The following is a 21,312-nucleotide window of genomic DNA, read 5'->3' on the forward strand; positions in this document are numbered from 1 at the left end:
AACAAATCTGAACTTCTGTTTGTTTTAATACACATATCCATTCCTGTCGCCGAAACAGATTGGAGGCGGAACACGCTGATAAATAATTCACCCATCTGACAGCAGGTCTACACACACACACACACACACACACCTTTGATGCTCTGTGGCACAGTCGGGGTTATCGTTTGCCCTGTTTGTTTCATCCTACACAAACGCACATGTTTTTTCAATGTGTTTCTGAGTGCAAACAGTCAGCAATATAATACAGTGCAGTGTGCGTTGTATTAATGATGATGCTGTTGTGACTCATTTCATCTTTATGGTATTTGCACGTAATATTTAGAACTATAGACAAGGAGAAAGGCCAATAAAAATGAAATATCAATTATGTTTAACCCAACGTTTGGGTCAAATATGGACAAACCCAAACGTTGGGTTAAAAATGGAATTAAAAAATGTAACCCAATGGCTGGGTTTGTCCATATTTGACCCAAAGTTGGGTTAAAACAACTTAGCAATTTTAGAGTGTACCATTTTGTACCAATATGTACACCATTTATTACATTTAAAGTCATGCTCTCATACATCATTGAAAAATATATATTAGTGACTTAACACCTTGCGATTGAACATAAAACCAATGCATTTTAATAAAAACACTTTCCATGTTGCCATGTCCAATAAAACAGGAGAGAGAAAGTCTTGCAAGAATGTTTTTAACAGATCATGTTTATCACTAATGATGACATTAATAATAGCGAGAACAATGTAGAACTGCTTTACTGATCAATAGAGGGCGCTAGCACTCAATGTGTGTGTGCATGCAAGCCAGTGTATGCATTAAATAATGCAGAATAACTGTTTAAATGTATTATTATTATTTTATTTCCGTATTCACGAGAGTGTGAGGGCTTGAAATGAAGGAACGGTGGTTAAAGACTTACAAAAAGTAACAAAAACAATCTTTTTTGACATGTTATGACATGTTTTACTAAATGATTAAAACACCAAGAGCAGAAAAGAATCGATTCAAGCCCTAAATACGACGGTTTCCGACAGATAGAGGGACACACACATCTGTCATGTAAGATATGAAGTCTGGTGAGTTTTAAAGGGGAAGGTCCAGAGAGAGTTTGAAGGAACACAAGTTCACATTTAGCTGGAATAAATCACACTTAGAGAGACAGCGGCCCCTCTGGACCCTGAAGGGACGTCACTGCAAATGAGTGATTAAAGAAGAAATCAATCGCTCCGTGTGTTAGCCGCTCGATCGAGTTAACTTTACTAATTACAGTTAAGAACTGTAACACAATATAAATAAAAGCGTCATTACTGTTCATGCTGAAGCGACAGTCACAGGGAGAGAGCCGCAGAAGGGTGCTGTGATTTCTGAAGGACAGCCGGCTGAGGAGAGAGAGAAGAGATCCTCGTACCTGCGGCCCTGAGAGAGAGAGAGAGAGAGAGAGAGAGAGAGAGCGAGAGAGAGCTTCAGTCTGACGGCTTTCCTGAGCTACGAAAAAGGAGATAATTCATTCATCTAATGGGACCAATAAATTCAAGTATTAACTGCGCCACACCATATAACAGAGGAGAGCCTGGAGAAATGGAAGACAGATGAAGGCTGGAGAGAGAGAGAGAGAGAGAGAGAGAGAGAGAGAGAGAGAGAGAGAGAGAGAGAGAGAGAGAGAGAGAGGGGGGGGGGCACATTAAAAGAAAACAATGTGCGGGAACAGAAAATATGATTGGGACAAAAGACATCTATCTATATCGTTTATCTGTTTATTAATCTATCTGTGTCTATCTATCCATACATCCCTCCTCATCCTCTCATTTTACCTGTCTTGTCTGTCTATTTATCTATCCATCCATCCATCCATCTATCTATCTATCTATCTATCACTCCATCCATGCATCTATCTATCTATCCATCCATCCATCCATCCACCTATCTACCTATCTACCTATCTATCTATCTATCTATCTATCTATCTATCTATCTATCTATCTATCTATCTATCTATCACTCCATCCATCCATCTATCTGTCAATCACTCCATCCATCCATCCACCTATCTATTTATCCATCTACCTATCTATCTATCTATCACTCCATCCATCCATCTGTCAATCACTCCATCCATCCATCCATCCATCCATCCACCTATCTATCTATCTATCTATCTATCTATCTATCTATCTATCTATCTATCTATCTATCTATCTATCTATCTATCTATCTATCTATCTATCTATCTATCTATCTATCTATCTATCTATCTACCTGTCTGTCTGTCTATCTATCTATCTATCTATCTATCTATCTATCTATCTATCTATCTATCTATCTATCTATCTATCTATCTATCTATCTATCTCTCCATCTATCTCTCCATCTATCTCTCCATCTATCTATCTATCTATCTATCTATCTATCTATCTATCTATCTATCTATCTATCTATCTATCTACAGTACTGCTGCAATAGGAGGCCGAGTCTTGGGGATTGTGGGCTGTTGTGTGGTAGAGTGAGAGGAGAGTTGAGGAAAGTGAGAGAGTGAGCGAGGGAGCGAGGGAGGAGGGGCAGAACTGGAGCTGTGTGCTGCTAACAGGCCTCTGGGGAATTAGCGCTTGACGGACCATATGGGTAACATAGAAAGAGTGAGAGAGAGAAAGAGAGAGAGAGAGGGTGGCAGAGGCCCTGAGGCTGGCAAGGCCCCTTCGCCACAGCTTCAGCTGTTACCCATGAGCCCTTGGGCCAGGGGAATACAGCCTCACAACAAAGAAAACAGCGGAAAGCACCGGGTGTGGGAGAGAACGCACACCAACCTGAGCAGCGGAGGCCTTCCTCCATTACAACTTCATCTGACAGTTTACACGCTTCCCAAGATGAGCTGTCTGCCAAGCCAGAGCGCTTTATCATCATCGCTCTCTACATGCAATAAATCTGGAGAAAATATATGCATTGGAAAAGTTATGCTGCCGATTTGTCAGGATAGATGTTCAGATGTTTAATCCCTCTTAATGTTTTGGTGAATAATGTGAACAACACTACCAAGAGAATATTTGCTGAGCTCCGCCCCCCTCGGTTACAGTTGCTAGGTCTGACAAACATTGCAGAAAGACCCATGGGAACAGGAGATTTCTGTATAGTAGTAAACAATGTCATTCATAGTAAAACGCACCCTAGAAGTGATTAAAACATTAACATCGTCATCTTATACGGGCTAGAAAGAAGCATGACATCACAAAAGCATTTTATATGATGTTTGTTTGATCTTTTTCAGACTTTCTATTTGATGACTTCTTTCCTAAAAGATGACTTGACTGATGTAATATTAATATTAATAATGACAGCAGCCTCAGCCATTAAAGTTAGTTTGATAGCTTCATGATTATTCATTACAAGTTTATAAGTAAAGAAAACGTGATTTAATTGACATTATATGTTAAAGAGTTGGTAAAGCAGTTCACTTTGTTCATTAATCACCAACTAATTTTTTTAAAATTTATTTTAAGATAAAACATTTTGGTCGATAAGATTTTTTTTTATGTTTTAGAAATATAATGCTCACCAAGGCTGCATTTATTTTATAAAAAGTACAGTAAAGCCGTAAAATGGAAATTACATTATTCCTATTTAAATGAACAGTTTTCTATGTGAATATATGGTAACATGTAATTAATTCCTGTTATCAAAGTTGAATTGTCACATGGTCCTATAATTATTCTGTATATATATAAATAGAAACACATGCATGTATATTTAAAAAAAAAATATTATTTATATATAAAATATTTATATATAATATAAATTATATGTCAATCTATATACATGAAAATATTTCTTAAATATATACAAGCATGTGTGTATTTATATATATAAAATAATAATACACAGCACACACACACATATATTAGCCTATGTAAACACAAACTTTTATTTTGGATGCATTTTATCGCGATTAATCGTTTGACAACCCTAATTTTTTTGTATCATAGCAATGATACAAAATACATCTTTATGCTTCATTTTATACATACAAAATATACATGCAATTTTTTTTTTTTTTTAATTTAGGGTGAAACATGATCTGGATGTTTTTGTGCAGTTCACCTACTGTACATATACACACTCCTCAGAACCCCAAACCATACTGTAATACTGTAATAAGAGTTGCGTTTGCTATTGTAATGCTGATCACCCGCCACCCCGCCACCACACCACCACACACACACACACACACACACACACACACAGACACTTCCTCTCCAGCCCCAAAACAAAAATCCCTGAGATCAGCTTTAGATGACAAACAGCTAATTAATTTTTCTAGCATGGGGGTTTTCTGTGTGTGTGTGTCATGGCTTCAGGTCGGGGAGATGTTGCCCTCAGCTGAGTATGTGAAACTTGTGAGATTAATTTAAGATCACTGACGTGTATAGCATTTGCATGAGAGCTCACAAGATCGCTTCATTTCCTGTTGGCCACGGCCAGGGCAGGAAGTCAAATGGGGGACATACACCGTGAACAAAGAGAGACAAACTTACTGTATACCGACAAGCCAGAAATAGCAAATCTGCAATCGTTTAAACACCCTCATGTTCTTTTAAACCTGCACTCTTAGAAGAAAAGGTTCTAAATAGAACCTTTAAAGGTTCTATCAGTGCTACGTATTTGGAACCCCTAAAAGGTTCTATACAATCTTTAAAAAAGGGTTCCTCTGGGTTCTATATAGAACCCTGGGGTTCCATACTTGGCCAATAGAACCTTTTACAAAAAAAAATGGTTCTATATAGAACCATTTTGGAGTTCCATATATGAAGCGGGGGATGGAACCATTTTTGGTTCTAAATAGAACCATTTCTTCTAAGAGTGTGTAAGATTTTCTTTTGCAACACAAAAGGAGATCAATTAAGCATCACTCATGATGTCAAACACCATTGGCTCCCATTTGCATCGTAACCGAGTTTCAACTTTACATTTATGCATTTGGTACACACACTTGTATCCTATATAAAGCAACTTACATTGCATTCAATGTTTTATAAGGAATGGAATCCATGGCCTTGGCATTGCTGCATTAGTTAACAAAAAAATCGAATCCTAATGTTTACGAATACATTACTGAAATCAAAAAGAGTATCTTTTCATCTTTTCGTAAATACAACCAGGGTTTGACATTAATACCCACCAAATGCGTGTGTATTTCAGCAGAATTGAATTGGGTTGAATTTTATAAGCCTATATAATATATATTTTTCAATTGTAGTCTTTTAAAAAGACATCGGATATAACAAACCAAGTGCAATGTAGTGTTGTCAAAAAAAAATTTCGATACTGAAATATCTGAAACGCTTCGAATACTCGTTTACCGCAGAATAGATACAGGATAGCTGTGCTTTCTCACTCTCTCGCGTCAAAAATTCCTGCGGCGCAAATGAAGCGTGTGTCAAGTTGCCGCGAATTGAACGTCTGCCGCGTTAAGCGCGAATGATTTAAGGCGCTTTTCCACTGCATGGTACGGTACAGTACGGTTCGCTTCAGGTCGCTTTAAATGGTACCTGGTCTGTTGAGGTTCCAAGCGTACCGTACCGGTACTAAAATGTGACGTGAAACACTGCAGATCACTGATTGGTCAAACAGAATCGTCATTCCCTGTGTCACTACTAGCGTCATTGGATTTGCGACACGAGACACGACTCACGAGACACTTTTTTAGCAGTATTTTGTTTTGCTGCCATCAGCCTCATTTTAAACACATTTTTCCGTCTAGCAGTTAAAAACAACCACATACCGAGAATCAGGAACACCATCCCCTCGATAGTCTCCATTGTTCCTGTGTTGTGGGTTTGAAAATGTGGCGCTTTTAAGATGATGTCATGGCAGTAGAGGCGCGCGCAAATAACGATCAGTCCCACACACTTTGAAGGGGTACTACTGCGGTGGAAACGAAAAGCGAGCCGAACTGTTCCGCGCCGAGTCGAAGCGTACAGAGCCGAACCGTACCGTACTATGCAGTGGAAAAGCGCCATTAGTCAGTGCTATTTGTGAATTCACACGTTTGACGCGAATTCGCGCCTGCCGCCCGAGTCGAAAAATCGAAACTTTGGCGTCAATTCGGTCTGCGTTAACCAATCAGGAGCCTAGCTGCTTGCTCACGTGGTGAAGGATCTGGATGCTTCAATTATTTTGTAATATGACTAAATACCTGTTAAGGTTGTAATGCACAACAAAGCAAATATTTTAGCACTTAAAACTTTATTTCAATATATGAGACATGTTCATTTTGTATCGAATGTTATTTATTCCATTTCTAGATTATATGAAATATTATTATAATGTAAAGACAACCAACATACATGTGCATAAGTTCGTGTCTGGATGTGAGAGAGAAAAAAAAAAAGTAAAAAAAAAAAAAACACGACAGGTTAGTAACTTTTGGCTGGCTCTATTTATCATCAAAACAAAAATAAATGACAGATTAGGTGGATGAGGGAGAGCGTGATCTTTGCTCCGATGCGGGACAACAGGTCATCAAACTAGACGCGGGACAGGCGGAAGTACCGCTGACATCCAGGCACATGGTGAAAAACGGTTCGCTTCTGAAGGGTCTGTACGGCGACACAAACACGGCGACGATTATCCCTATGCCGCTCTCTCGATGAATGCTCGGTCAACATAAAAAGATGGCTGCCAACGGTTTTCGATTCTGACGCGCTTAAATTTCGTTTCAAACTTTTGTTTTTACACGCGTCAATTTCGCTCTTGACACGCGAATGGATTCAAAGTGTTCAAGCGTATAACTAGACGCGGTAGCCGCGAATTTAAACGCACAGTAAAATGGATCCATACGTCAGGTTTTAAAGTGACAGCAGCCTAAAATACCTACTGCCAAAATATGAGATAATATTAAAAAATATCCATACGGCAGTTTTAATTGTGGCAAGTGAGTGGCTAGTAACTTTGGAAAACCACTAGCCACAGTGGCTATACTAATGGGCAAAAAAGTTCATGTCAAGCCCTAAATACAACTGTAAGAGAACTGACAGTTGTATTTACAAAGATTATTGCTCATTGTTCATTTTAGTCAATGGATTAACTAACATTTACTAATGGGTCCACACTATAAAGTGTATATGCTGGTTTGGAACATTAAAACAGAAATGGATCAAGCACAAAGTGTCATGACACTGACTAATGTCTATATACTGCATAAACACACTCCTGGGTGATACTGCTGCTGTTTATGCTATATTGCATTCACAGAGCCCTCATACATCTCTCTTAAAAATCTCATCTGCTTCCAAACAAGCCGCGACCAATATTCCAGTCACATTGAAGGCAGTCGGAAAAAACACAATTCCAGTCTGGCAGCTTATGATTATTGAGCACTCGTTCTCCGGGCCGAATCAAGGCGTCCTAATTTCCTGTCCTTCAAATAAAACGCCGGCTTTATTAGTTTCACACTTAAAATGATGTACAGAAAGGTTACCCGAGCGCAACGATCGGGCTTTTAGTTTTAACGAGTGCATACATCATAAAGCCATCTCGGTGTAATAATCATCCATCATAATTGAGACACCGGACCAGCTGAGGGACCTGCGCGCCGAATGGGAAACAGATTTGGAGAAGGCGGCGACGAGCTACGCAAAAGTGGCGCGTACTACACGCCGCTAAGAAAAACTGTTAGTTTATGGGGGCTCCTGCGGGACTGCGCGAGTGGTTTTTCAGTTAACTTGGAGGAACTTTGATTTCCAGACCTGTCAGAGTGAGAAAGTGTGTTTTTGTGCCTAATCTTGATTGCATGCGCGCATATGTGTGTGTTTTATGCATGTGGGTGTGAGGCGGCGCGTCTGTTTCTGTCTGTTCGTTTTGCACTCGTTTTATGTACACCAGTCCGCTGGGTCTCTGCTCCGTCCCATGCTGTGTCAGCCGCGGTCTCACGTCTGGGCCAGGCTTTAATTACAGTGCAGGCTGCTGTATTTCTGAAGGGGGTTGTTGCTCGTGGAAGTCAGCCCTGCTGAGGTGCTGTGGAGAGGAGGACGGGACGGATCGTGACCCTCCCCCTGATCCCAGCGTCCCGCGGGACTTTAGGGCTTTACCGCGGTGCCACTGCCTCCCCTGGCCCTGACGCTGCCCACCTGCCACCTAATGAACACACACACACAGGTTTACTTGGCTATCCAAATGGATGTAATGAGTTTTATCCTTTCCAAACTGTATATTCTTTCTCCCTACACTAATCCGACCCCTACCCTCTAAAAAATGCTGGGTTGTTTTAACCCAAATTTCAGTCGAAAAGAAATTAAGGTTTTTGATAAAAAAACATTCCAGGATTTTCTTCATATAATGGACTTCAATGGGGACCAAACTGTTCAAGGTCCAAATGAGAGTTTCAGTGCAGCTTCAAAGGGCTTTAAACGATTTCAGACGATGAATAAGGGTCTTATCTAGCGAAACGATCGAGTCATGACTCGAAAAAAGATTTGTTCATTTTGATGAACGTTTTTTCATCACAGAACAGAGCAAGGCGAGCATTTGTGCTTATAAAACTTAAACTTTATTTATTTTTGAAATGAGCGATCGTTTCACTAGATAAGACCCTTATTCATCATCTGGTGTCGTTTAAAGCCTTTTGAAGCTGCACTGAAACTCTCATTTGGACCTTGAACCGTTTGGACCCCATTGAAGTCCATTATATGGAGAAAAATCCTGGAATGTTTTCATCAAAAACCTTAATTTCTTTTCGACTAAAGAAAGAAAGACATGGACATCTTGGATGACATGGGGGTGAGTAAATTATCAGGAAACGTTTTTTTTTAAAAAAGTGAACTACTCCTTTAAATAAACTTTAAAAAAAAAAAAGTTATTGGAAATTGTCAAGTCCATAAGTCAAGTCAATTGATCACTTTTTTTTCAGTGTATAAAATCTATTTAAAATTTTACAGATTTCACATTACCATTAAACCAACACTCTTGTACAGTGCTGTACAGAAAATCCACCGGACAACATAAACACACCTATAAAGGACCAAATATAGGCTTGTGTACTGTACACACACACACACACACCTTCTCGCTGGTTCAATCTGACATTATCCGGCTCACGGAAGCTGTCCACAAGTGTTGGCTGATCAATAGGTCTTCTTCTGCACCCGTATCGACGACGGAGCGCGTTCATTGATCACGTCCAGGCCCAGAGGCCCGAGCTTCAAAGATAATTGGGCGCTGGGACGGGCCTTTGCGTGATTGACAGGGCTCCGAGATGTTAATAAACCCCCTGGCTTTGCTTTATCATACGTGCGATGCAGCCCGGGTCATTATTTTCCAAAACCGTGTGTTTGTCGTCCCCCGTTAAGATGCTCGCAACAACTTCATCCGTGACTTCTTCTCAGCAAAACAGAGGCGTTATTGATTAGTACGCCTAATGCATGATCGTCACGCCGCGTCTATTATTCTGTGTATTCGGTTCCGAATCAAGGTGCTTTTAAACAAGTGTCCAGCAAATGATGAAAAGCCTTAATAACTGAGCCATATTGATACTTCATTATTAAGCAGGCAGACTCCAGCACATTAGGAAGCCATTAAAGGCAATAACAAACACAAGATGCTCATTTGTTTCAATGAGCCATGTGAATATTAGAGATTAATTGACAGAGCAAGGAGGGGGAAGGACGGGTGGGCTAGTTTTCAGGACATTAATATTACAAAAAGTTTGATGGGATTGATGCAAGCACGCAGCACATTAATAAACGAACAAATGCTCTTTAAAACAAAGCAAAGGCAAAAACATGGAAGCGAACTAAAACAAACTAGGAATTATTCAAATATTCCATGAGTAAATCACAACCAAACCAACTCAGAACAATAAAGTAATGAGGCCCCAATTGGGTCCCATTGCGCTCATGGGTTCTGAAAACAATAAGAGGCGCTAGATCTGCCCGATGCTAAACCTTAGAGTTCACTTGGCATCGGACTGTGAGTGTGTGTGTGTGTGTGTGTGCGGATGAGGCAGTCGGGATGCAGAGATGCCGGGGGCGACTGGGCTGCAGATAGAGGCCAGTGTCCCAGCGCTCAGTGTTCGGATAATGAGGCCTTGCACACACACACACACACAGGCCCAGTGTGCATTCACAGATGCGGCCCAGTTACAAACACAAGACGTGATCCACATCAACACTACAGCTCGATACACACAGACACGGAATCATGAGGGCAAGACCCCTGACAACAGATCAGTCACAATACCGGACGCATCCGAATAAGACGTCGCACCTGTCAGTAATTAGAAGGATTTTTAATCTACAACTGGCATGCAGAAACCCTTAGTTACATCACTACAATATTAACATATAATAAGCTGATTTGTAGGATACTTGCATTTAAGGACGCTTTTTATAATAACAACGTTATAATATTAAATTTTTAATTACGTTTCTACGTAATTCCGCTTTTTTATTAACATTAACATTTAAATGGTGGCTGTCATAAAAACGTGACGGATTTGTTTAATCATAAAACAGGTTAAGTAGAAATCCAATGAATCTGCAATATAGTGTATATCTATAGTGGCAAGTAAATTTTCCACCAGACCAATGATTTTTCGGACATTGAATGGGTTTTTTGGAGGTAAATGAAACATTATGTTACGTTGTTTACAAGCTGTTTTATTGACGTCTTTCCGTGGTTGAAACGCTGATTTTCGGTAAGGTGTAGCCTACTTTATCTTTCATACCTTCTGATGTTCATTCATGTTTATTTCATGCTGTTCATGCAATGCACGCTTCGTATGAACCGAAGGCGCCACATTAAAGAGTCCCAAAATGGTATGTTTTAATTTCGTAATAAAATTGACAGAATTTGAAAGCTGAATTTGTTTTTGTAACACATTTAAAAGATGAGAGCTGCACTGCAAGATTTTGTTCATTCAACAAGTCATGTGTGTTGAGGAGAGTGTGCTGCTACTTTAATAAGTGTTTAGATGAGCATTTTCACCTTCTGGACAAGAACCCACCACCCCCCCCACCCCCACCCTAAAAACAGCCTAGCAACACCATAGCAACCAACAACAGCAACCTAGGAAAGAGCCTAGCAACACCCTAGCAATCATCCACAACAACCTAGGAAACAGCCTAGCAACGCCCTAACAACCAACCACAACACCCTAGAAAATGCCAAGCAATGACCTCTACCAACACACCTAGCAATGCCCTAGCAACCACCCACAACACTTTAATAACAGCCTGGCAACCACCAAGAACACCCGAGGAAACAGCCAAGCAACACCCTAGCAATCATCCACAACAACCTAGGAAACAGCCTAGCAACGCCCTAACAACCACCCACAACACCCTAGAAAATGCCAAGCAATGACCTCTACCAACACACCTAGCAATGCCCTAGCAACCACCCACAACACTTTAATAACAGCCTGGCAACCACCAAGAACACCCGAGGAAACAGCCAAGCAACACCCTAGCAATCATCCACAACAACCTAGGAAACAGCCTAGCAACGCCCTAACAACCAACCACAACACCCTAGAAAATGCCAAGCAATGACCTCTACCAACACACCTAGCAATGCCCTAGCAACCACCCACAACACTTTAATAACAGCCTGGCAACCACCAAGAACACCCTAGGAAACAGCCAAGCAACACCCTAGCAATCATCCAAACAGCCTAGCAACGCCCTAACAACCAACCACAACACCCTAGAAAATGCCAAGCAATGACCTCTACCAACACACCTAGCAATGCCCTAGCAACCACCCACAACACCTTAGTAACAGCCTGGCAACCACCAAGAACACCCTAGGAAACAGCCAAGCAACACCCTAGCAATCATCCACAACAACCTAGGAAACAGCCTAGCAACGCTCTAACAACCACCCACAACACTCTAGAAAATGCCAAGCAATGACCTCTACCAACACACCTAGCAATGCCCTAGCAACCACCCACAACACCTTAGTAACAGCCTGGCAACCACCAAGAACACCCTAGGAAACAGCCAAGCAACACCCTAGCAATCATCCACAACAACCTAGGAAACAGCCTAGCAACGCTCTAACAACCACCCACAACACTCTAGAAAATGCCAAGCAATGACCTCTACCAACACACCTAGCAATGCCCTAGCAACCACCCACAACACCTTAGTAACAGCCTGGCAACCACCAAGAACACCCTAGGACACAGCCAAGCAACACCCTAGCAATCATCCACAACAACCTAGGAAACAGCCTAGCAATGCCCTAGCAACCACCCACAACACCTTAGTAACAGCCTGGCAACCACCAAGAACACCCTAGGACACAGCCAAGCAACACCCTAGCAATCATCCACAACAACCTAGGAAACAGCCTAGCAACGCCCTAACAAGCAACCACAACATCCTAGAAAATGCCAAGCAATGACCTCTACCAACACACCTAGCAATGCCCTAGCAACCACCCACAACACCTTAGTAACAGCCTGGCAACCACCAAGAACACCCTAGAAACCATCAACACAGACAAATATCAAGCCTTGTGTAGATCCGTTTGGCACGAGCAACCACTCGTTTTCTACAAAAAACACTAAATATCAGTTTAAACTCTCTAAATATAAAAATCAAAATTATTCAGGTTAATATTATTGTACCCTGGTCACACCAGCGTTGTCGTTGTTAAAATTCCAATAAAACAAAATTAAATCTAAATAATACAATTTTTTAAATATTTAAAAAAATGATCAAACCACAACAAAATGAGTAAACTAAAATTAAAAGTAGATATTTAAAAATATGAATAAATACTACAGTATAATAACACTATTTCCCACACATACATGGCTACTCCAGCATGTTTTTGTTTTTTTTAGAATTAATCCAATTTAAATGAAAAAAAAAATCGAATTTTAAACAGATATCAGTTGCAACTCTTCCATCCTAATCAAACATTTTTAGTCAGAAAAAAAAAAATCAGAAAAAAAAGAAAAAAACCCCGAGATGTTCTAATTCCTGGAAATGAGAGCTAAAGAAAAAAAGGAAGAGTCATTCATCAAACCTCTCACTAATTCTTTCTTCTCCTTTTCGTGAGTTGGCCTTCACCTGGAGCACGTCGCTGGGGTAGAGCGCCGAGGATTTTAGGGGGGTTTGGGTGGTGCCGAGGGCCCAGGGCATGAATATTCACACACTCTCTGGTTCCGTATGTGCGGTCAGACCCAGAGGACACAGACGGCTGGATGGAGCTTCGCAGACTGAAAACTTAGATGAACCGTGTTGACTTGAACATGAGACATGCAGGCATGTTCCTTTTTCATATAACATATATGCTTTTGCTCTGTCTCTCACACACAAAATATTCTCCTTCTCTCTAGCCATCACACACACACACACTCTCTGATAGGCATTATGCTAATCTGGCCCCTCTGCTCTGTCACTGGTGAGCTGGTTGAGCCGCGCGCGCTGCTCACCGGCTCGGTTCGCCTTAGGGCCCCTGCCGCACGTTTTGACAGAGCATCCCCTGATAGTTGGGATTAGTCCAGCTTGTTTAGATAAACCAGGAGAAGGAGGAAAGGAGAAACAGAAAGGAAGGGAGGGAGTTTTCTAGGGGTTTGTAGAAGCCAGATGCTACACCTTTCAACAATGTGCTAATGTGTGTGTTTCCATGTCTAATGATTCGATAACATCACAAAAAAACAATGAGTTAAACGGGACCCTTTTCAGTCTTTTGGGCTCTAGAACAGGTTTTTATGCTTCAAAAAAACACACTATTTTCCCCATTGTTGCGGCTCCTCGTTTTCCAGTCTGTCAGTAACGCTCTGTTTAGTTGCTCCCTCCTTCTGTAAAGCACACTGTGCTCTGATTGGTCGACTGGAGCGACGTGTTGTGATTGGTCTAGCTCATCGAGTGTGCTTGGGAAATGTCCCGCCCCTAACCATAACCGCCAGTTTAACACACTACTAACTCAACCAGGCCCCGCCCCTTTAATCTGCGTATGAATTATTTAAATATTGCGACGGAAGAAAACTCGAGACTACAATGGAGGCGAGTTCAGAAACACTGACACTGATATAGAGAATAACTTTGAGCTTTTTTTTTCATGCTCAAACAGGGACATTACACACTAAAGAAAGTTGAACGTGTAAAAAGCAGCAACCAATCAGGTTAGGCAGGTTCATCCGAAATATGTTTTCCATGCAAAGAAATTGCAAATGCGTTCAGGATTTCGTATCGTTTATCAGGCAAAAATGGGTTTCTGGTTTACTTGCAACTGTAAGCATGTCATTCATTTCATAAATTGATCAATTTTGAGACTGAATCAACACTGACTTGAGCTGAATGATGACACTATTGTCTTTTTAGAGCTGAAATAGCGTGTGTTTCATAATTGAAGAATTGAAGAATACACTGTAAAAGTAACGTATAAATAAATGTGACTTGACTAAGCACTTCAAATGCATATTTGATCTTCAAATATTAAAGATTTTTGTAAAATACAAATATTTGGTACCACTAACCTGGTAAACTGGCGAATCCAGTGACTAGTTGTTCCTCAGAAACGCTCACAGCCTCAGTAACACAATTTCATTTCCAGTTGCACATCCCGATCGGTCAGAGGGCATCGGATGCTCGTAAACTGCAAGAAACAATAGAAAAATGCATACTTAATGTCAAGGCAATCACCTTCAAATACATCAGAAAGTCAAATAAAACACATCCTTGCTTTGATCCAAGTGAAATTTAGGGATTTTATAGATAATTTTGTGACTTTATATCACATTACATTTACAGTAATGCACTCTGGCTGTAACACACACTACTGTACTGTATGTGAGTTCATTTGTGCTATTCATGGGGGTATTTGAATTGTAATAAAATTAACCACAGTTCTTAGCGAATAATCAGAATAATGAAAATTGCTCGTACTGTAAACCGGAGTGAAGAGGTTTGCTCGTGTCATGACACCATCTTAAAGGAGTAGTTAACTTTAAAAAGAAAAACTTTTGCAGATAATTTACTCACCCCCATGTCATCCAAGATGTCCATGTCTTTCTTTCTTCAGTCAAAAATAAATTAAGGTTTTTGAAGAAAACATTCCAGGATTTTTCTCCATATAATGGACTTCAATGGGGTCCAAACGGTTCAAGGTCCAAATGAGAGTTTCAGTGCAGCTTCAAAGGGGTTTAAACGACACCAGGCGATGAATAAGGTCTTATCTAGCGAAACGAACGCTCATTTCAAAAATAAATAAAAAAGTTAAAGTTTTATAAGCTCAAAAGCATCACAGAACAGAGCAAGGCGAGCATTTGAGCTGATAAAACTTAAACTTTTTAAAAAAAATTTTTAAATGAGCGATCGTTTCGCTAGATAAGACCCTTATTCATCTTCTTAAATCATTTAAAGCCCTTTGAAGCTGCACTGAAACTTTCATTTGGACCTTGAACTGTTTGGACCCCATTGAAGTCCATTATATGTAAAAAATGCTGGAATCCTTAATTTCTTTTCGACTGAAGAAAGAAAGACATGGACATCTTGGATGACATGGGGGTGCGTAAATTATCAGCAAACGTTTTTTTTTTTTTAAAGTGAACTACTCATTTAAGTCGTAACACTGATCATTGGAAATAATCACATTGTTGGTGCACATAGTCACTACTAATAATCAGAAATGTTTCTTGAGCAGCAAATCAGCATATATTAGAAGGATCGAAAATGTAACTTTGATCACGGTAATAAATTACATTTGATAGTATATTCAAATAGAAAATTGCTATTTGAAATTGTAATAATATTTCACAATATTGCTGTTTTTTTATCAAAAAAAATGCATCGTTGGTGAGTGTAAAATCAAAATATGAGATTGGCTGTTAAGTCAAACACAATCAACCACCGCAAGCGCATTCATGAACAGAAAGGTTTGAGTTGTAATTGCGGTTGGATTTCCAGATCTGCAGACATACTTCACCACAAGAATCGGTGTGTGTCTTTCATATCTCACCCACCGGCAATGTCACCGCATAAGTCAACGAGAGATGGCCCATAAAGAACAATAAGCTTCATTTGCAATGCAGATGCTTCTCTGGAAATATGACATATTTTCGGTTCATCCATAAAGGGTGAGTGCGCTGCATCTTGTTAGCGGATGTTGTCGTGCGCTTTCGAGATGTCCTATATATACACCGTTCCAGCAGCTATCAGTCTAATGAGATATTTATTGTGCTCTTTTATGGGCAGCTTTGCATGAGGAAGTGCTGTTTTTATTGGAACATTCCTGCTCGGCATTAATGACACCTTCGCACTCCTATCCGCTTTGAGCAACGTTTGAACCTCCCCATTAAACGGCCGACCTTTGACCCCAGGTTCACCCAGCCGGTGTGCACGTTCCCTCTGCTCCTGTTCTTTCGGCTTCAGGAAAGAGAAAAGGCAGAATAAAGAAAAGGAGTGATTATCCTTTCAGAAGTCTGAAAAGAAGAAGATCTTTTATTCAGTAATGTCAGATGGTAGGAGGGTCTGCAATTCATCCTCTGGTGAGTTTAAAAGAGTAAACACTTCACGAGTGAAAATATCTCTACTTGGAAAAATATACAGCATTACTTTATATATAAAATTTGGAATACTTAAGCATTTGTGTGTGTGTGTTCTTCTGGTCACCAAGGTTAAATTTAATTAATAAAAAGTACAGTAAAAACATTTTAATTAGGGCTGTCAAACGATTAAACGCGATTAAATGCATCCAAAATAAAAGTTTGTGTTTACATAATATATGTGGGTGCACTGTGTATAATTATTTTATATATATAAATACACACACATGCATGTATATTTAAGAAAAATTTTTTATTTATATATAAAATATTTATATTTACATGTCATATTACATGAAAATATTTCTTAAATATATACAAGCATGTGTGTGTATTTATATATACAAAATAATTATACACAGTGCACCCACATATATTATGTAAACACAAACTTTTATTTTGGATGATCGTCTGACAGCCCTAATTTTTATATATTGTAAAATATAATTTATATCCTGTGATCACAGCTGAATTTTCAGCATCATTACTCCAGTCTTCAGTGTCACATGATCCTTCAGAAATCACTCTAATATAATGATTTGCTGCTCAAGAAACATTCGTGATTATTATCAATGTTGAAAACAGTTGTGGAAATCGTGATATCATTCGTACGTTTTGGGCAAGTCAGATTTAAAAATAAATTAATAAATACTTTTATTCAGCAAGGACGCATTAAATTGATCAAAAGTGACAGTAAAAACTTTTTTTTTGTTACAAAATAAATGTTGTTCTTTTGAACTTTCTATTCATCAAAGAATCCTGAAATGTATCATGCTTTCCACAAAAATACTAAGCAGCAACATTGCATAAATAACATTGATATAATTGAGCACCAAATCATCATGTGAGTTGAAAATGAAGCCAGTCAGTGTATCGAGTTTGCGGTGAGTGTGATGGACATCACCTGTTCCTCGGCTTGGACTCCTGAGTCACACACTTCCAAATCACCGAAACACCAGTTGATTCACCGAGACTTCACCGATGAAGAAAAGAGTGGTGTTAGTGAAGATGTATAAATGCTTTTTATAACATTAAGTGTCCAAATACATTCTAGGGAAGTAGAACAACATGTAACGTAAAGGACTCATTCAATTCTGCACAGAATGCTGTATTTTAAAGCGATACGGATCAGGAGGAGAAACGGTTAGAGATTAAGAGGACACGGCTCTGTCTGGCCGAGCTGTGATAACGAAACACTATTGGCTAATTAAAAAAAAGGGGAGGAGCTGTTTAATAAATCCCGCCCTGTCTTCATGTCTTCCTGTTTCAGTGGAAATGACATCAACATTTGAGCGAATAATTTTCTATTTACATGTTGTTCTGCTTCCCTAGAATGTATTTGGAGACTTAAATCAACTTTTAACATTGTTAGTAGTTGTTAGCTCAGGTCTATTAATACATATTAACAAATACAAAATTACATTTGAATAATGTTTTAGTACATTTTGTTTAATCTTTGTTTTATTTTCAACATTTTTCAGTTCAGTGTAGAGTAATTGCACATATACAGTAGACAAATATAGCATGCAATAATAAGTTTGGAAACAAGCAATGTGATTTTTGCTGCTTAATGTCGAAATTCCTTAACACACAATTTGCTATACATTTTGTCCAAACTTAATTTGATTGTGTTCAATATGTAAAATTTAAGTTTACTTAACCAGTTTGTGTTGGATTACATTTGTGGACTTGTGTTGTGTTGCGTTAAATAAAACTGGGCTGTGCTTGTTAGTTCCCAGCATGCTTTGCATATGGCTGAATTAAGAGAGAATAAATGTCTAAATTAAGTGTTATTTTATGTGTTTTTGAGAAAATGGGTTTTAATTATGTTTAATGTTCAATTACATTGCCATTATTAGTACCATATAAATTTGGTTGGTCTGAAAAATGAAAAAAGTGCTATTAGTAGCTAATACATGGTTATAGTCTAGAAATATGTTAGTGTAACACTAAAATGAATCTTATTGTATTGGATGAATGAATATTATGAATTTTAATACCTGAACCACACCAGGGAGCCTTATTAAATTCCCTGACAATATTAAATTAAAGCTACACTGTGTGATTTTTACCCCCATCTAGTGGTGAAAAGGTATATGACTATTCAGGGAATATTAGTTTCTGTTCCTCTCAATTCCGATTTCATTTTAAATCCTACGGTGGCCAATGTAGTCCAAGATTAACATGGCTTCCAGTTCGACCTCGTCCATGAGTGTTAACTCAAACGTAAACGCGAAAGGCGAAGCTTGAATTAACGGGTATGTCCCTCTTTGGCTAATGTACTTTCAAGATGGAGGGGCAACATTAGAACCCCTTACCCGTATGTGTTTGCAATGGCATATTATACACTCACGAGAATACTTTATTACGAAGTAAATATACACTAATGAGCACATATATATTTGAAAGAACTAAGTGTTTTTAGCTAAGACTAAACTAAAAGAGTTACACAGTGAAGCTTTAAGCTGAGCCCAACCATAGTAAATAAGTTGAATCAACCTTAATACATTAAGTTGACCCAACGTAAGTACATTAAATTGGAATAACAGCAAGTTAATCATGTGGAAAACCTTTGTGATGTGTGATGAAAGTCATGCATTCAATAACATAGAAGAGAAGAGAAGAGAAGAGAAGAGAAGAGAAGAGAAGAGAAGAGAAGAGAAGAGAAGAGAAGAGAAGAGAAGGTCTCGGGGGGACGTGGGGTGATGTCAGCCTATTAAACTGATTTCACAGGTTCCCTTAACGAAGCCACTCGCCAGTAAAAGGGCAGGAAGCATCTCGTTTCACTCTTTTTTTTCACTCTTCCCTTCAAGCTGGATGCATGTGAGACTTATTGAAAGCTCCTGACAAACAGGCGTGAAGGAGGGCAGCTGGTGGGGCAGCCCTCTCAGGACCCCAACAGCCCCGCCGGAAACGCAGGTGGTGTAAAACACTTCTTAAAGATTTCTCTTTCTCTCTCTCCGCCTTCAGCGCTCTCTGAGAAACACGATACGGACTGTTGAGATACTGGAATCATACGGTCACGTCACCGCAAGACTTGTTGCACTTGCGTAACTTTGCTGATGTCATTTGTCCGTGGATACGACAAAAGATATCTTTAAGCATTTTAAAGGAACAGTTCACCCCCAAAACAATTATTTATAGCATCATTTACACACGCTCAGGTCGGTACAAACCATTATGACTTTCTTTCCTTCCTTCTTTCTTTCTTTCTTTCTTTCTTTCTTTCTTTCTTTCTTTCTTTCTTTCTTTGGAACCCATTGACATGCAAAAACAAAAACAGTTCATTATTTTTCAATAAATTACGACAGAATTACAGTATTTGGATCATTTTTAAAACAGTATTTGAAGAATTCAGATGCAAAAGCCTCTAAGTGCCATTTGAAATTTTCAGTAATTTTCAGTTCAGTAATTTCACTTAAATTGCAATGAAGATTACCTATTAATTGACACTTAAGTGAAATTACTGAACTTAAACATACAAGCTTGATAAAAATGGTCATTTTAGAAGAAAATTTCAAATGGCATTTAGAGGCTTTTGCATCTGAACTCTTCATTTAGTTTCTTAATACACATAACTGGTGTCATTGAGTCAATGTTCATACAGAGAAAATAAAATAAGTGCCTCTGAAAGCCAATCGTTTCCTGACAGATTATTTGTTTGTAGATTCTAGCTGTGTGATTCATACTCTTTAAGCCACTGTATCGTCACTCTGAAAGAAGTCAAATGTATTGCGGATGCCGTTTCACTCTTCAAAACCTGGCAAACAATATCTTTAAGAGGCTGCAATTCCCAGCAGATCATAAAACACACTCCTTTTGAGCCAATCTTGGGAGAACTAAAAGCATCTAGCTTATACATCCCACAGCATTTCAACATCAGAGACGGCCCTGTCACGTATCTATCAAACAGAACTGATGTGACCTCTGGTTTGCTCATCTTCATCTGCGCTCCTTTCATTTACACGAGTCTCGGTTTTCTCTCCTCTCTTGCCAGGTCCCTTCGCTGGGACTCCTCAAACATATGTGAAAGCAGGTGTTCTGTCTGCTAAATTGAATCCTTCGTTGCACGTCTTAACCACGACATCAGCGCACAGGTGATTCGAGCTTACAGGTTCCCATGGCTGATGTTTGTGTCTGTGAGTGTTGGTGCTGGAGACTCTCAGGGGTGTCGCGTTCGTGAAAATAAAGCAGCGACTTCCCCGCGGACTGGTGCGCCGTCACGCAAAACACGGACACACAATTCCGCTAAAATCTGCACCGACACTCTTTAAAAGTGTGAAATACAGCAGTAAGCCAACATGTGCAAAGCAGACAATTGCCTCCACACAGCTCATTAAATCGAGGAATGCATTATCCCGTTAAACCCTTTACTGTGCCGATTTCTGCCACTGTCTTAGTTGGAGGTCGGAAATTTAAATGTCCAACTAGTTAGAGCTGACTTGTGTCAGCGAGTTCAAATAATCCGCAGCATATCAATGACACTTCAAATGAGTCCACATCCAATGTGACTCCTCACAAATGACAACAGAAGCTTGTGATTTGAGCTTTACGACGCAAATATGCAGCGTCTGCCAACTTACAAAGGCACAGCGCTGTTTATGCTTCAGTGGGGATAAAAGAAAGAGTGTGTGATGGAGAGAGATGTGTGAGTTTGAGGGGGGTGCTCTTTGTTGTGGTTCTAGGTGAGTAAAGGGAAAGCTTCTCATTACACGATAGATAGATACTTTGTAGATAGATAGATAGATAGATAGAT

At 39.4% G+C, this 21,312-nt stretch overlaps 1 protein-coding gene across 10 annotated transcripts in view; it reads right to left on the minus strand.

The window, feature by feature from the left end:
* Positions 1–673: 673 nt before the first annotated feature.
* The window catches only part of LOC120489059 (uncharacterized), a 57,142-nt gene continuing 36,503 nt past the window's right edge, over positions 674–21,312 (minus strand). For 4 of the 10 annotated variants that reach the window (XR_016146566.1, XR_016146564.1, XR_016146565.1 and 1 more), the window contains exons 8-12: positions 17,461–17,529; positions 14,490–14,608; positions 3,035–3,124; positions 2,809–2,926; positions 676–1,423 (exon numbers count right to left, since the gene is read on the minus strand). The gene's annotated coding sequence lies outside the window, so the exon portion shown is untranslated. Of the gene's footprint in view, positions 1,424–2,808; positions 2,927–3,034; positions 3,125–6,989; positions 8,132–14,489; positions 14,609–15,867; positions 16,378–17,460; positions 17,530–21,312 lie in introns of those variants that run through there. The other 6 variants (XR_016146570.1, XR_016146562.1, XR_016146571.1 and 3 more) reach the window with 4 other exon arrangements.

The sequence above is a fragment of the Pimephales promelas genome, chromosome 14 (assembly GCF_988280905.1).
Source record: "Pimephales promelas chromosome 14, fPimPro1.hap1.1, whole genome shotgun sequence".
NCBI classification, from domain to species: Eukaryota; Metazoa; Chordata; class Actinopteri; order Cypriniformes; family Leuciscidae; genus Pimephales; species Pimephales promelas.